Genomic DNA, 17,113 nt, shown 5'->3' on the forward strand with positions numbered 1-17,113 from the left:
GAATCTTCTTCCAGCGTCATCAAATCCACTGAATAGGTGGGTGTTTTGTTCTAATGACCCACCATTGCAGTGGGTGTGGGAGCTACATGGTCATTGGTGACAAGCCGTTAGTGAATATATGTAGGCAGAGAGGTTTTCGTGATTCAGCAGTTTTCACAGCAACAGCTTCATAGTATCAGAATGTGTAAGGAATCCCAGATCATAACATAGGGGAAGGGCTGCTGATAAACAAGGAATTGCCATCCCAAGCTCCATCAAATGCTGGTCTCATTACTGGCTCCTCACGGCTCTGCCAGAAAACCCTCTCCCATTTCACCATAGAGACCACACGACTGTTTTTTCAAAAGCTCTGTAAACCTGCCTTGATAAGCAAGGCCCCAGCGACGCAGCCACTTTGAAATGCCACAAGGAGCCCAACGCCAGGCTCCCAGCAGGATTTCAAAGCAGCAGTGCCACACGAAGTCCAGGATCAGTGAGGGAGTCCCCAGCTGACCCCGGGCTTCGGAGCTTTTACCTTTTAAGTGTAGCAATAGCCCTACGATTACTAGTCAAATAGTTGATGCAAAAATGATCAACTATTCAATTACTCAATTACCCGATATTTAATATCCTTACTTTGAAGATGCTGATGTCCCATCTTCCTGGGATGCTACAAATGGCTTTTGGGGCTGGCTGCTTTGACACTGCAGGGTCATTGCTGGTCTACACAGCTTGTGGACCAAATAAACTATGCCAAAAGGGCCAGCAATATCTGCAATGATGTTCTGGGTGGGAGAAAAGTGTTTTCTTAACTGCGCCCCCATATCCATAGACTTTCAAGTATTAGGAATGTTGGGCAGGAGATCTTAACATTTTAAAAGCTGTAAACCCTTCCCCCTACTGCTCTTTTTTATTATATTCTACTTACCCAGAAGCTTTCTTTTGTCTCAATTATGTTCATTGATAGTGTTAAACAATTACTATAAATCCATATTTTTCCCAGCATCCAACCTAATTTTTGGTCTTACATCCATCTTGTGTTGTGCTGTTTGCTCTGACCTTTTTTCACTAGCAAACTGAGGCTGCTCTGTCTGTGCTGTAGCCTGAATTGGCACTGCAGCTCAAACCGTGCCCCTTGAGTAACTGTCATTTGAAAAGCCACTTCAGCACATTGCACCAGCCGTAGAGACTCGGTAGCACTAGGAGGACAAAGTAACAGTTGATGGTACATTTATTTAGGCCTCATTGACTGACTCTCAGGGGGCTCCGTGCAGCTATAGGGATCTCTTCGTGTGGATGAACTTGCAGAAGCCAGGGTGGGCATGCATGCATGCATAGATGTACACCGTTTTGTTCTAGTGAAAATATGGCTTAGAGTAGATGCCTTCAGTGGGTGATACGGGGAAAATCTCACCCGAAGAACCTTTTGGGAAAACTCCCTCCTTTTCCTTCAACTCTCTGAAATCAGCGCATGGCAGACAGGAGCTGGTTTGGCTGACTTCATAGTTTAATCAAAATCTGATGCCTTCAGAATTATTTAAAATCTATCCTCCTTTTCCATGGAAAAGCTGTGCCTATTATTATTGCCAAAAGAAGCGCAAGGATAATCATAAGCTTAACAAGGAAACTGCTCAGTAACATTTTCTTTCAGTTACAGAACAAAGACTAGATTGTAACAATGAGATCAGTAGCACTCATACAGTTAGCCTTGGCATGACTTTTTTGTTTTTAATAAAATGTTGCTGGATAGTGCTTGTTTTAAGCACTTTTAAAATCTGTATCTAAACTTCCATAGTTGTGGTAAATTATGAACTAGATGGATCAGATAAGCAGAGGTCAGGATTATTATTTTATAAAGTAGGTGCTGAGACTCAAAGATAAAGTTTTATATCTGTTACAGCACAAATTGTCAGCAGTCCAGTTGAAAATGTATGAAGTAAATATTCTTAAAGCAAACTTTGGTTCTTAAGGAACATTTTTCTTATCGCTGGAACTATTTTTACCAGGTTTGTGCCTGTACAATGACGCTGATATTTAACATTTAGCAATAAAAAATCAAATCCTTCCCAACCTACATCTAGTACATGTTGTCTCAAGAAATACACCATGGCCCCACAGTGGAGAGGATGTGCGCACTTACTGACGTTAATAGGAGTGAATCCAGCACTTTTGGAGATCAGGCCCTATACACCTTTGCCGTGCACAACTGGCAAGTCTGCATTTTTCTAAAAAACAAAATATGTAGGATGGCTGATTTTCCTAGGTCTCCCCCTGCAACTGAAGTCGAGTGATCTACCCAAGAATCTCAGCTTGCATTTAAAAAATTAACATTTCTAGGCCTCATTGTGTGGGAAAAGCTGGAAAATACAAAGCACTCCCAGGCATTTTAGAGGTTAATTTTTAAAAAGATTTTAAAAAATCATTTCAAAATGCCTCTAGGGCTAGGTGTGGGCCTGACTCAGGTTTCTTTGAATAGGTGGGGCTGGCTATACAGAGCAACACAGACCGTGGAGCTGGCAATACAGACCATGGGGGTTGTGGGAGGGGGAAGTGGTGTAGACAGACACACATCCTGTGCAATACAGACCACGGGAACTCTGTGTGTGTGTTTGTGTGTGTGGGGGGGGGGGAGTTGTGTAGACAGACACACATCCTGTGCAATACAGACCATGGGAGCTCTGTGTGTGTGTTTGTGTGGGGGGGAGTTGTGTAGACAGACACACAACCTGTGCAATACAGACCATGGGAGCTGTGTGTGTGTTTGTGGGGGGGGGGAGGGAGTTGTGTAGAAAGACACACAACCTGTGCAATACAGACCATGGGAGCTGTGTGTGTGTTTGTGTGGGGGGGAGTTGTGTAGACAGACACACAACCTGTGCAATACAGACCATGGGAGCTGTGTGTGTCTGTTTGGGGGGGGGGGGGGGAGTTGTGTAGACAGACACACAAGCTGTGCAATACAGACCATGGGAGCTGTGTGTGTCTGTTGGGGGGGGGGGGGAGTTGTGTAGACAGACACACAAGCTGTGCAATACAGACCATGGGAGCTCTGTGTGTGTTTGTGGGGGGGGGGGGGAGTTGTGTAGACAGACACACGAGCTGTGCAATACAGACCATGGGAGCTCTGTGTGTGTTTGTGGGGGGGGGGGAGTTGTGTAGACAGACACACGAGCTGTGCAATACAGACCATGGGAGCTCTGTGTGTGTTTGTGGGGGGGGGGGGAGTTGTGTAGACAGACACACAAGCTGTGCAATACAGACCATGGGAGCTCTGTGTGTGTTTGTGTGGGGGGGAGTTGTGTAGACAGACACACAAGCTGTGCAATACAGACCATGGGAGCTCTGTGTGTGTTTGTGGGGGGGGGGAGTTGTGTAGACAGACACACAAGCTGTGCAATACAGACCATGGGAGCTCTGTGTGTGTTTGTGGGGGGGGAGTTGTGTAGACAGACACACGAGCTGTGCAATACAGACCATGGGAGCTCTGTGTGTGTTTGTGGGGGGGGGGGAGTTGTGTAGACAGACACACAAGCTGTGCAATACAGACCATGGGAGCTCTGTGTGTGTTTGTGGGGGGGGGGGAGTTGTGTAGACAGACACACGAGCTGTGCAATACAGACCATGGGAGCTGTGTGTGTTTGTGGGGGGGGGGGGGAGTTGTGTAGACAGACACACGAGCTGTGCAATACAGACCATGGGAGCTGTGTGTGTTTGTGGGGGGGGGGGAGTTGTGTAGACAGACACACGAGCTGTGCAATACAGACCATGGGAGCTCTGTGTGTGTTTGTGGGGGGGGGGGAGTTGTGTAGACAGACACACGAGCTGTGCACAGGCAGGGGACAGACAGAAGCAGATATGGGGGGCAGAGAGACCGAGCCAGGCGGGTGGGGGGGCAAGCAGCTGGGTATCTGGGCACAGGGGAGAGACGCACACGGCGGCGCGCGCCGCTGTCCCCGGGAAGGACGCGGGCCCCGCGCGGGAGCAGGGAAGCGAAGCCCGAGAGCGGCCGGAAGTGGGCCGAGCCCTTTCCCGCGGCGGACCGCGCTGCATACGCTCTATCTCCCGGCCGGCGGGCGGAAGCGGCCGCGGCGCGCCCGCCAATCCCGGCCCGGGCGGGCGCGCGGAGCCGGCGCTTGGGCGCCCGCCGCACTTTGCGGCCTCTCGGCGCGGCCGGCCGGCGGCGGAGCAGGCCCCGCCCCTTTCTCCTCAGCCGCCGCCGCCGGGGGAGGATGAGGAGCGCGGGGCGGCGCTGCCGAGGGACTCGCGCCGCAGCCCAGCGCCTGTGACCCGCCCGCCCGCGCGGAGGAGCCGGGCGAGGCCGGAGCGCTCCCCCCCCCCCCCGCTGCCCTGCGGCGGGGTGATCGCGGCGGTTGGATGCCCGTGCCTAGCGGCGGCTCCCGGCCCCCCCCGGACAGCGACCCCCAGCGCCATGGGATGCTGCAGCTCGGGCCGCGCACGTGAGCAGGAGCCCCCCCCCCGCCGGTCTGCCCCCCCCCCAAGTGCAGGGCCCCCCGGGGACACGGCGCCTCCCCCGCACGCGCCCCCTCCCCCTGGCCGGGCACCCCCTCTTTTCGGGGGGGCCAGCGCCCCTCTTGCGCATGCCCCCCCCCGCCCGCTGGGACCCAGCCCCCCCCCCCCCCGCATGCAGCGCCCTTTCCGCAAGCGCCTCACAGGGCGCCCCTCTCCCCGCGGCCCTTCACGCCTCGCCCCCTGCGTGGGAGCAAGGCGGGGGACTCGGGGGGGGGGCACTTCATGGGCTTGGGAGGAGAGTTCAAAATACTTCCCCCCCCCCCGCTTCCTGGGGCAGGGTCTCCTATTCGCAGAGCGACCCCCCCCCCGGCTCTGGACTGGCCCCGCTGGCTATGGGATGCCCCAGGCGGAAGGGGGGGGGGGGGTCCCGTCCTGTGAAGGGTCCTCTCCCCATTGCCTCAGGAATCACTCCAGCTCGTTTCTCTGCCCTGCCTAAGTGGGCTCTTTGGTCGCCCTTCCTGCCTCTTCCTCCCCAGAGCCGGTGCTGGCGGTCTCCTCCATGGGAGCCACAATGAATAGCTCCACCCAATGCCCCAGTTTGCAGCTCCTTCTCCCATTTTAGCATTCCCTTTCAGCACAATACTCAGTGTAATAACATGTTTCTGGGATAGAAATATTGCTAGGTCGTAGGTAAACACTCTGGCACCAAACTGTAGCCTGACTTTTCCTCCGCCCTGCATCATTCCCCTCTTTAAAACTTCATAAAATGCATAGATTTTTAGATCTGGATTTTATGGGGGCAATTGAGACACTGAAGTGCTAATAACTCGAGCTTTCCTATGAGTCTGCCTATCACAAGGCAAAAAATCTGACCTGTTACAGGTTGGTCACTGACTATAGGTATTTACAGCTCCTGCCCTTGTTTGATGGCAACATGAGTATGGGTGGTTCCCAAGTACTGTAGTCATAAATGTAAATGTCTTCTGGTAAATTCATCTGTCCTGGAGTTGACAGCCAACAACAGAGGATGGTGTGTGTGTCTGAATATCCATTTTTTCTGTCCCTAATGACTCATCAGTGGTGTGAACTGAGTGTTTCATGTCCTGCCGTATTCAGACAGCTTTCTTACTGGAACTGTAAGATACAGTTGCACTAGGCTTCCCTTTTCCAAACTTCTTTCATAACTATTTCATAGTCTCTCTCTAGCATTTTTCTGTATCAGTCTATGTACTTGGCATCATTATTGCCCTTTTTCTTCTGTTCAGAATCAAAAAGGGTATCTACGTGTAACCTTGGAGACCTTTCATAAAGCAGAAGTAGAGAAAAACTGATTGTTTCATGGTTGGTACAGTAATCTGTTTTCACTGCATGGTTTACATTTTCCAGTTGGTCTTGTACTTGTCAGTCAGGGTTCAGGAGACCAATTCTATTGAATTTTTCAACGGCTTTCCTTATGGCTTGTACTGGTATGTGATAAGGGAGTTTTGTGTATCCCTTTATATTAATAACATCTCCAGAACCAATCACTCTCAAATTCCTTAACCAGGGTCATGGTGGATCTCCTCAGAGAACTCAAAAGAAAGTCTCTGAATGTTTTAGCAGCTGCTGTTCTACTTCATCTGTTAGTTGTTGGGTAAGATACTGCAAATTTAGCAGAAGCCAATCCTATCCTCCAGCTTGTATTATGTGCCAGTCGCTATCTCCCTGCATCATTACTTAGGGTTGTGGGTGCCCGTTTTCACTTTCCTGCTGCTTTTGTAACATCACTCCTATATTTTTAGCTCCATCTCCTTTTGTGAACAACGCTCCTTTGGACTCCAATCTCCCCTTCCTACTCCATTTCCTGTAATCCACTTCTCCTTGACTCTTCCCCGAGGGCTTTCTTTCATACTTGACATGAACTCTTTTCCTTCTCATCCAACCTCCCACCCTCATTCTTGGTGATGTCAATTTCTGTGTTGATGTCTCATTGGATTAATGAAGGACACAACTCCTTGCCTTCACTGATTTGATCCATAGCTGAAAATCATATGGTCCATTCAGTTGAAAAGCTCATCACTTGACACTGACTTTTTCACCAGCTATTTTCATCTTTGATCTCTCAATGTCCAAGTTCCCCTTTCTGATTGCTTTTCCATCTCTTTAACACACTTCTTGCCCCCTCCTCCGCAGGCTCCATCTGGGTCTGATGTGACCTTAGTCCCTTTCAAGATGTCCATGTGTTTTCCTCCAACATTTACATCTCTCTTCTGCCATTTGTTTCCATCTCTCCTGTCTCTGTGCAGACAAACTCTGAGAGTGTTTCTTGTCCATGCAGACTGTAATTCATTGCAGTATTTTTTTTAAGCACTGCCATCACTTTTGGTCAAACTGTGTTATATTTCCCAATCTCTTTTGCTTATATGCAGTCTTTGACTGTCCTTAAATAGTCCCCTCTCTGTGTCATATTCTTTTCCATACAGGAATTTGCTGACTTCAGAGTCTAAATTGGTAAAGTCCATCATGATTTCACTCCTCTCCTCATTTTACTTAGCACCCCTTTCTACTTGTGTCCTGACTGCTCTCTCCATCTCTAGCTTGTCCATCTGTCCCCAGTAGCCAGCCCTCTTAACTTTCCTAGCCCTTTGCTGTCCTGTTTCTTTTCTGTCCCAACAGTTATGCTCTGATCTGTTTCATCTTCCCCTAACTGTCAACCCTGCTTGTCTCTCCACCTTCAACTCATTGAGTGTGCAATTTATAATTGTTGCCTTGAGTTCTCTTCTACACCTTCATTTTGGATTTTCCAATCTGGTTTCCACTTTCTCCACTGAAACTGCTAGCAGGTTTAAAGATTTCTTCCTAGCCAAGCCTCAAGGTTTCTACCCCATCCCTACCCTCTTTGGTACTATGAAAAGTGGCAGAAGTCAATCATCTGAGCACCTTGGTGTGTTATTCTCAATGGAATTCTGCAAAACTGTTCTGTGATGACTCTCCTTAGGCTTCCCCTATTTTTCTGATGTTCTTTTCCTTCTTTTCTGTGCCACTCTGTGGAGGTTTTTCTGCACGAATTCCTCTTTATTTCTTTACAGCTCATTTTATCTCCTGCACTGCAGCATGCATCTCTGACATCTGTCCTTGGATTTCTCACCATCAGTTTAACATGACTAGAACCAGACTTCTCTTTTCTTTTACGCCTTCTGAAGTGTCCCAGTCCGTCACTGTAGAAAAGTCCATCATCTTACCAATCACTCAAGACCTGAACTTGAGAACTACTTTTTACTCTTCCTGCCTTAGGTCACGCACTTAAGCCATAGGCAAGTCTTGTTGCTCTTTCATCACAATATTTCTCTAATCTGTCTTTTTGTTTTCTATCCCTTTAGCTAAATATCTCATTTAGGCCTTTATGATCGCCCTGTCTCATTACTGTAGTGTTCTCCTCTATGACTTTCTTTATATTCATATCACCCCTCTGCAATTCATACCACAGTTGACACTAACATAGCCTTCCTTGCTTGTTGTTCAGACCATATTATCTCTGCTGGCTTTCCATCCACCTAAAATTTGAAATGGTCAGTGAAGTCTTTGCATAACTTCTCTGCCCTTGTCTCACTTCCCATCAGCACATCTTTGTTTCCCCATCAATGCCAGCTCCACTTGACCATTTATCAAGCTTCTCATCCAAATACATCCATTGCTGTCTCCTGTGTTTACCTCTATGCGTGAGGTTTCTTCTAAAGATCAGCTGCACTTTTGATCCTTATGGGGACACTAATTTATACTGACAAGTATGAGGTGAAAAGATGAATAATTGGCATGGCCTTTTTTATTTACAGAAAGCCTCTTATATTGTTATGCCTCTAGCCCGTCACCATTTTGACCACTATACTAGTTTTTACCTTTTATTTATTTGTCTGTAGCATGTTCGCTCTCAGGACAGGACACCTTTTCTGCTTGGGAAATACCAAGCATATTATGAGTGCTATGTCAAATTTTTAACAAAGCCACTGGGTCAGACTTGAGATTTTTTTTTTTTTGGGTGGGTACTGTAGAGGGGAAAGGGTGGTGAGTGAGAACTTTGGCCATAGAAAAAAACCACTTCATTACAGTTGTGAAATAATAGTTCTATGTTCAGACTACTTGGAAGTGTAGCAGAGTTTAGTGTAGCTTTCACTCTTTAAAGTGGTCTAGGGGTTTATCAAGAAATGCAAGTTTCAAGAAAACCTGGGTTTTGTGGTGTTTTTGTTATGAAGTTCTTTTGCCTAAATAAGGGAGAAAAATAGAATTTGCTGCTGAAACAACAGCTTCCCTTTTGGACTCTTGATACTGGGAGAAACCTCTTTTCTTTCTTTCTTTCTTTCTTTCTTTCTTTCTTTCTTTCTTTCTTTCTTTCTTTCTTCTTTCTTTCTTTCTTTCTTTCTTCTTTCTTTCTTTCTTTCTTTCTTTCTTTCTTTCTTTCTTTCTTTCTTTCTTTCTTTCTTTATTCTTTCTTTCTTTCTTTTCTTTCTTTCTTTCTTTCTTTCTTTCTTTCTTTCTTTCTTTCTTTCTTTCTTTCTTTTCTTTCTTTCTTTCTTTCTTTCTTTCTTTCTTTCTTTCTTTCTTTCTTTCTTTCTTTCTTTCTTTCTTTCTTTCTTTCTTTCTTTCTTTCTTTCTTTCTTTCTTTCTTTCTTTCTTTTTCTTTTCTTTCTTTTCTTTCCTTATTTCTTTCTTTCTTTCTTTCTTTTTCTTTCTTTCTTTCTTTCTTCTTTCTTTCTTTCTTTCTTTTTTCTTTCTTTCTGATTTATTGACATAATACAGTACTGCTAAACTGGCTGATCAGTGTATTCCCCCACAACATTATCAGAAAGAAAGCAGGATATCAGAGTCTTAATATATGCACTATAATTGGGAAGGTTGGAAATGTACTCTTTTCCTTACACTTTTCCATGGTATTAATTTAAACTAAGGTTTGTGCGAGAAAGGCATTGAATCTTTTAGGCAATAGAATACCACGAGTGGGATAAACAATGCACATCTTATTCTACATATTTCTGGTTGTGGCCTTGACTTTACAGATTAAAAGAACACATTGCTACAAAGGCTGGTGATGACAGCCCATACAGCAATTTCCCACCCCTTCAACTGTTACATGCAAGATGTTTTAAAATAAAATGCCTAGAGCTAATCTCAAAGCAACTATTTTCACGGTATTATTGATAAAACTTGAAAATTTCTTCATCTGTCTCTCAGTATATGGATGATCTGTTACTTACCAGATGGGATGCTGCATAGTCATATATATGAGAGAGAGTACGCACATCTGCCTATGTTGTCTGTCTGTGAGTGTGTTTGTTCAAGAGCTCCTACTAAACAGTAAGAGCTAGAGGCACCAAATTTTGCATGCAGCTTCCTCTTTTCCTAACTTAAAGCAAGATCAGAGTTTGGTTGTGCTAGGACAATAGGGAGCCCTGGGAAAAGGGACAATTTTCCATAACATGAAAGGGAGGGGTTGCTGTTTGGAGGGATGCGATATGCGAGTGGCCGCTCAGGGCAGCTTTACCACCAACGGAATGGCAAGGAGGGATAGGGTTCCACCATCTTTCCTGCAAGCACATCGAGTAAATAGTGCCCCTGTCCCATATCCTTTCTCCCCCTCCCAGCCCTTGGCTGCAACACTCGGGAGAGAGGGGAGCAGATAACAGGCCCAGAGTGGGGGAAAGGGGAGAGAACAGGCCCCAGCAGGCTTGGTGTTGGGGAGAGAATAGGCCCCTTGGGCCTCTTGCACTGTGCCACCCCCGCAAATCCCCACCATCCTGCCCTGAAGGACCTAGGCAACGTCAAGTAAGTCTGTTAGTTATCTTACACAACTTTGAGATATTTTGCAGTATACTTATCTGAAATGTTAGGAATACTACAGCAGGCATATTAGTGTATTCCATTGATCTTTCGTTTATCAGTTAATTCGCCAAATTATAGTTAAGCGTACATTTGGTTTATCTTAATTTATTAAATATAGAGAACTACTTCACATAATGCAGTAATTAAGATTTTATATTTAAATGCACATGGGCCAGGAATTGAAAAAAGCTAAAGTTCTTACTGTAGAGCTAGTATGTACACATGGAGCTAGTTGTTTGTTAAAACATACATTTAGTTCAAATGATGGTAAAAAAGTCCTGCAAACTAACATTGTGGCTGAATTGTTGATCTTCATTTCCTTGTTTTTTGTTTTGTTGAGCATACTTGGACTTTACCTGTGCCAACAAGTAACAAGTCTCTTCCTTGAACAGGATTCACTATGAAAGCACAGTGGTTTTATATATAGCACAATACAATACTGAATAAGTGAAAAATGAAGTATAGTCATAGCTGAAATGCATTGTTGAATGATGGATTTGAACTATTTGTGTGTTTTCTTGAGAATTCAGATTTAAATCACACTGCTTCCTTTCCTCCTGTTATCAGTCACTAGTTAGTAAGTGCCAGAGAACTTTTTTTCCCTTAAGCCCTACTGCATACAGTTATAGAATTTATGCAAGTAACTCTTTACTTCAGAATACAAAGGAAAGTGTAATCCTCCCTTCTTCACATTGGGCTAGACCTCAATGAGAAATGGTAATAATTGGGAAGTTTGAAATTGAGTCATTTAAACCATTTTTGAATTATCTGTACATGTATCAGAAATGTTGACACTGTCAAAAGTATGTTCTTAACCACTTTGGCCTTTGAGTTGTGCGAGGAGATTTTCTTCAAACTTCAAAACACAGTCTTTGGGCTGGGACCAGACAGGGAAAGCTTTATTCTCAAAGGAGAATTTTGCTGGAAATTATGCAAATGAGAAAAGATCATCTTGCAACCATAACCATGACTGTTGGAATAAAAATCTTGTAATATGCTGTAAGGATGTTAAATTGCAGTTACCTAGCAAATTGTATAGTCGATAGAACTGCTCTGCAGAGCTGCAGTGGGGGTAGCTCCAGGAGCCGGCTTGACTGCTCAGTCTTGGCTCGTGCTGACTCCAGGAGCCACCTGCGCTGTGGTTCTTCATTTTAAATGTAGTAAGAGCCGCTGGGCTCTTACTACATTTAAAATGCAGAGGTGCAGCATGTGGGACCAGCGTGAGCTGGGACTGCTTGGTCCCAGCTCATGCTGAGTCTAGCAGCCCTTGTTCGCAGCGGACAGTTCTGTACACCACGAACAGGGGCTGATGCTAGAGCGAATAGAAGCAGCAATGGGGGGGGAACGACTAGTTGAGTCACTACTCAACTATCTGATAAGATTTTACTTATTGGATGCAGGCCATCCTCGCTATAAGTCCAAGATGTGTTCCAAAAAACATGGACTTATAACAAAACAACTTAAAGCAGGGAATTTTTTTCTCATGGCTGACTTCCATTTGCACAAATTGAGGTTTTTTTGCACGACTTAAGAGCAGGGAATGGAAGGACTTATAACGCATCAGTTCCTACAAGTGTCAACGACTTTAGTTAGGAACAGATGATACCCAGGCGATTTAGCGTGGGGACGACCTGTAGTCGACTGCTTGCTTATATTCCTAATATGCTGTCTCCAGCCTAGATTGTGTAGTGTATAAAAGCATTGTTGTCAACCTTCAGATTTTAAGCTTAGTGATGGTGTTTCAGTGCATATGCTATACCCTGGAATTGTCTGCTTTGTATTGCCTTTTTTGAAAAGAAGGCCAGCTTAATTTAGTGGGTCATGGTGTGGTGAACATGTTGGATGTTTTCCTACTTTTATTCCTTTCTTCTGTGGGAGTATTTGCTCACTTATTGTAACTACGCTTGTGTTTTGGCCTTTTTGGCTAATTATACACTTGCAATTAAATGCATTTCAGTGATTACTTTTGAATGACCCAATCATCTTTTGCAAACTAACTGGAGTGCAACTCTGCATCACACATCTTCTCTTCTTGGAATTTTTCCACTAGGAAAAGCTGGTGGAATAAGCTCAAGTTCTTTCCAATCTCTGCTCCTGGAAGTTAATTTTTACAGCGTACTGCCAGATGTCATTTGCCTATTGATCACAAGTTTTATTCCAAATACCAGTACACAGTCAGTGCTTTAAAAAGTTTATATTTGCTGGTTCAATATATACTGTAGGAAATAATTCTATATTGGTGGAGGCATGAAAAAGTTTTACTAAATCATCCAGTCCATTTTTAACATTATGAAATCATAGAAGTAGTTCCCTTCCATTGCTCATGATCTCACTGTATCGAACCTCCTGGTTCATGGTGTTGAATTTGTGTTAGTACATTCATTTCCAATACAACATTTGTCTAGCCACATGCATGTACAAGATTATAGCTTCTTGACAGGATCACCAGGGTGGAGAAGCTCATTTTTGCCTCTGAGGGAAAGAGCTGTTCTGAAATAATTGCAAGGGCAGTATAGAAGGAAAGACTCAGAAGTTGCCTTTGTGTAGGTTTTTAAGACTCGATTGTTTTATCTTTCAAGATGTATTTGTGAACCTTCTAAAGAATTTGGTTTATGAATTGTTTACTAGGTGGGGGGAAATGTAGGATGTTTTTTAATGTTGGATATATAATTTTGTCTTGCTCTCTGTATGTTTCTGTTATCACCAAGATCAAGCCAATGATAACATTTTAAAAAAAAAATCTAAGAAATGAAATTATGCCAAAATTGTATTGAAAATGATAGAAAATGCAAACTGTGTGTTTTCCCCTTACATTGCTGCTGTCAAGGTTCCATGACATTCCTTAGAAGTGTTACCATGTCTTTTTTTCCCCTGCTAGAAATGTGAAATAGCTTGTTCTTTTCACTATTGTTCTTCTCTCTGTGTTGAACTTCAAAGTCCACTCATAAATCATCAGGTTTTATTAAATGCAATTTCCCGTTGACAAACCAGTTTGAGTGAAGAACACTTGTTAAGTGATTACTTAGCAAATTGCTGTAAGTATCTACGGTAGATGGCAAGATCATTATTTCTTACAGCAGTGCTGTGTAGGTCAGGGGGTCTTGCAGTAGCTGTGATGTTTTGTGTCCTCAAGTTCTAACCTTAGAAACTGTAAGAGAATGAAAAATTTCTTCCCTTTGAGACAGCTACTCATCAGACTCTAGGGGAGTGCATAAGAGGAGGGGTAGCTTTCTCAGTGGAATTGTCCTGAGGTCTCTAATTTGATGATTCTTTCTTGATCTTTTCCCTCACCCTAATTTCACATTTTGATGAAGCTAAAAATAAATTAATTGGCGCTAACATTCAGATAACTGTTAAAGCTATCGAATATTGTTCTAATAAGACTTCAACGTAATCTATTATTTAGGATTTCCGATTTGAGTTCAGTGGAATTCAAGATTGTATTTACTGATAATTGTACAAAAATGTGAATGAAATAATTTATATTGTTCCAGCTACAGCAAAAACTACACTGAAAATAGGGTGATCTTTCCTTGGTGTGAATAGGTCAGTATTAGGGATTTGTAATTTGAGAAATACTGAAAAAAGAGGAAATGCATCTCAGCACTGGTATGCAGATTGTAAATCAGTTGTGATTAAAACTTACGTGGCATATCCTTATTTATGATGGGTAGTCCTTCCGAGCTGTATGCCTTCTCTTTCAAATGGGTGTTTTGAAGCACTTTTTAATTAAAACACTTTTAGTGATGGTAAAAGATATGGCTTTTTCTTTCATAATAGGTCTATGTTTTCAGGTGTCAAATATCAACAGGTATGTCAGCTATACCTACCACTGATTTATTTCTATTAGATATGTAATGGCTATGAATGTTGTCACCACTACCGTGAAAGTACTTTTCTAATCTTGTGAAAACCAAGAAATAAATGAGTCTTAAAATCAACTGGCTGCAAAGATGACATTGTAATTGTAATCATATGACATTGATCAATAAATGCTTTGTAAACATTTTCAAGATTGACAGTTTCATATTGCCTCATCAATAATATATTAATAATTCAAGTGTCGGTTTGTTGTACCAAATAAAAGCAAGCAGGATCTTATGAGGGGGATAAGGCAAAAAGCCACATTTATTGTAAAGATAATAAAAAAATAAAGAAAAGATAGAAGCAAACAACGTTGTTTAACTACTTATTCCTAACACTACTTAACCCTTATACACTTGTGTGTGTGTGTGTGTGTGTGTGTATATATATATATATAACCATTCATTCATACATCCATTCATTCAAGTTCTGTGTATAGTTACCAGCCTGGAAGTTGCTTGTGACAGAATACTGGCCAGGTACTCTGTACACAAGTGATGGTAGTGGGGAGCGAAGTCCTGATCAGATGCGCATCTGAAGCTCCTGGTAGGCTGGCAGCAGAACCTTGGACTCTGATTCCATAGTTTTTTAGTCCAGTTCTTATAGGAATTTCTTCCTATGCCAGTCTATGGAAATTGCTGTATCATGCTGATGTCTCCAGGGTGGCTGCCAGGTGCTCATCTGTGATCTCATCGGGTGGACCTCCAGTACTTGGTTTTCTCCACTTGACACCTTTTGGTTGCACTGGCACCTGACGCCTTCTTCAGCCCTTTGTTGCTGTATTCTCAGGCTGGCACCTCTCAGAACCATTCATTCATCGTCCAAGCACTCTCTCATACATTCATACAGTATTTTGTATAATAATAAAAGTTGTAGTTACAAAAGTTTCTGGGTGGTATTGCTTAAAACATTCTCTGAGTGCTGAATAAAGTTACAATGTTTTAAAGAGAACAGGCCTCAATTAAGTAACAATGCCCTTAGTCAATTACAGGGCTTGGCTCCCATAGCAGAGTTAGTGGCTTGACAATGCATTGTTACAATGTATCTTTGCAATGTCAATTTCAAGCAGCCCCTTGCACAAGCTTGAGCATGCCCTGGAGCGCAGGGGAGGGGGGGGGGGACTGTTTCTGGCTACATAGGATTATATTCTTAACAGTTCTAAGTTACATGAGCTAATACATTATATTCTAAAGGGGCAATAATAATAATAAATCTAAACATTTAACAATCTTAACTAATAATAATAATAATAATAATAATAAGAATTAATAATAAATCTAAACACTTTAAGTTGTGGGGAACAAATTATGGGGAGTTACTTCCATTTGGAGGAATCATTTTCAATACATTAATATGTTATCCCTACAGGTTCATGCACTCTAAATTAACTTAAATGCTGTTGAAAATGTGCAAATACAGTGTAAGAAGTAGGGGGACACTTCATTAAGCAGCAGGTATGGGATCACTGTATTAGTGTTCGGTTTAGTCCTCAAAGAACAGAATATGTGATGCTTATTCTCCTTTATTACTGAGAATAATTTTGTAGCTCTGTACAGTCAAAAGGCTGCTGCTTCCCTTTCTAGCAGAAATATTAAGTTGTGTGAGGAAAGCAGAATAGCAGCACATATGCACTAGAGGTCTTGTAGAAGAAGGGAGACGTATAGTCCCCTATATAGGATATGTCGAACACGCTGCAATAAAACATCCATGTGCAGTCCTGTGTAAGCTGTCCCAGGCTTGTGGGGTTATAAAATTGCAGTGCAGATGTTTGAGCTTAGGCAGGAATCAGGACTCTGGGACCTTGTAAGGGGGGAAGGTCCCAGAACCCAGGCTTCTGCCTGAACCTCAGTGTCCCCTCTGCACCTTCATAGTTGATGACATCTAATGTGGTATTCTGTTTTAGGTGAGGGTTGTAGTACAGCTAATACTACAATGTGATGGAATGTCTTAGTTAATTGGAGGCACTAGAAACTCTTGCTGATAAAACGTTAGTAAGGGATTCTCTTTAGTAATATCTTTATACCAGCAAAAGCTCTTGTTATAACAGCATTTTTTGTTTGTTTTTGTTCAGGAAATGGGTGTAAGTTGTACCAGCTGAACAGATTGTGCAGGTACAAATTGTGTCTGTGCTAGGTTGCTTGTCTGCCATTATGGCTATCTGGCAAACCTTTTCTAGTATAGCCTGGACCCAGAAGGGGGTCTAGAAGCCAGTAACCTCTTAGCTCTGATCTCAGCTTTTGATAGCCACTGTCTGGGCAAGGGCAAGCCAGTGTTGTCTTTGTTACCTACTAACTTGGGCTAATATTTCATATGTTTGTAATGTAGGAAGGCCTTAAGAAGGTTAATTAATGCATGTTTATATAGTGCTTTAAAAATGCAAAAGGCTATATAAGTTCTAGGTAAGTGTTGATTTGGTTTATGAACTGTGATTGACTTTCACGATTCAGGCCTTTGCATTGAGCACTAAAATCTTTAAATCCTTGCTCTGTGAATGCTCATACACTTACGTAATTATCCTGAGATGCTCCTTTCCCCTATAGCCCTTTTCCACAAGTGTGTGTGGGGGGGGGGAGGAAGGGGAGGTTAGGGACTGACTCGTGTGGTCTGCAGGATAATGTATGGTCCTGGAGTAATTGTAGTCTTGTCCCCCATTCCCATGCAACCTTCTCACCCAAAAAGTTAATGAAGAATTTCTCTCTAATGGAATTGTCAAGGAGAGGCTCTCAGAAAGATAATGGATATACATTTTTAAAATTGGCCTCTATTTTTGCATGGTAGTAACAGCTTTTGTATGGTCTTAATTAAGTTTTGAATTAAAATTAGCTAGTATTTAGTGAAAAAGCATGCAGCAAATTGTTCTTCTGGCATAATCCTCCATTCTGAAGGTTTGCATGCCTTATTTTGTTCCCTGCTTAGCAGATCTCCTGTGTGGGTGAAAAAAGTATTC

At 43.2% G+C, this 17,113-nt stretch overlaps 1 protein-coding gene across 1 annotated transcript in view; it reads left to right on the forward strand.

The window, feature by feature from the left end:
- Window positions 1–4,432: 4,432 nt before the first annotated feature.
- Window positions 4,433–17,113, forward strand: part of SLC44A1 (solute carrier family 44 member 1) — an 80,308-nt gene continuing 67,627 nt past the window's right edge. Inside the window, exon 1 of the mRNA XM_075931356.1 lies at window positions 4,433–4,436. The gene's annotated coding sequence lies outside the window, so the exon portion shown is untranslated. The remainder of the gene's footprint in view (window positions 4,437–17,113) is intronic.

This window comes from Pelodiscus sinensis, chromosome 6, assembly GCF_049634645.1.
Source record: "Pelodiscus sinensis isolate JC-2024 chromosome 6, ASM4963464v1, whole genome shotgun sequence".
NCBI classification, from domain to species: Eukaryota; Metazoa; Chordata; order Testudines; family Trionychidae; genus Pelodiscus; species Pelodiscus sinensis.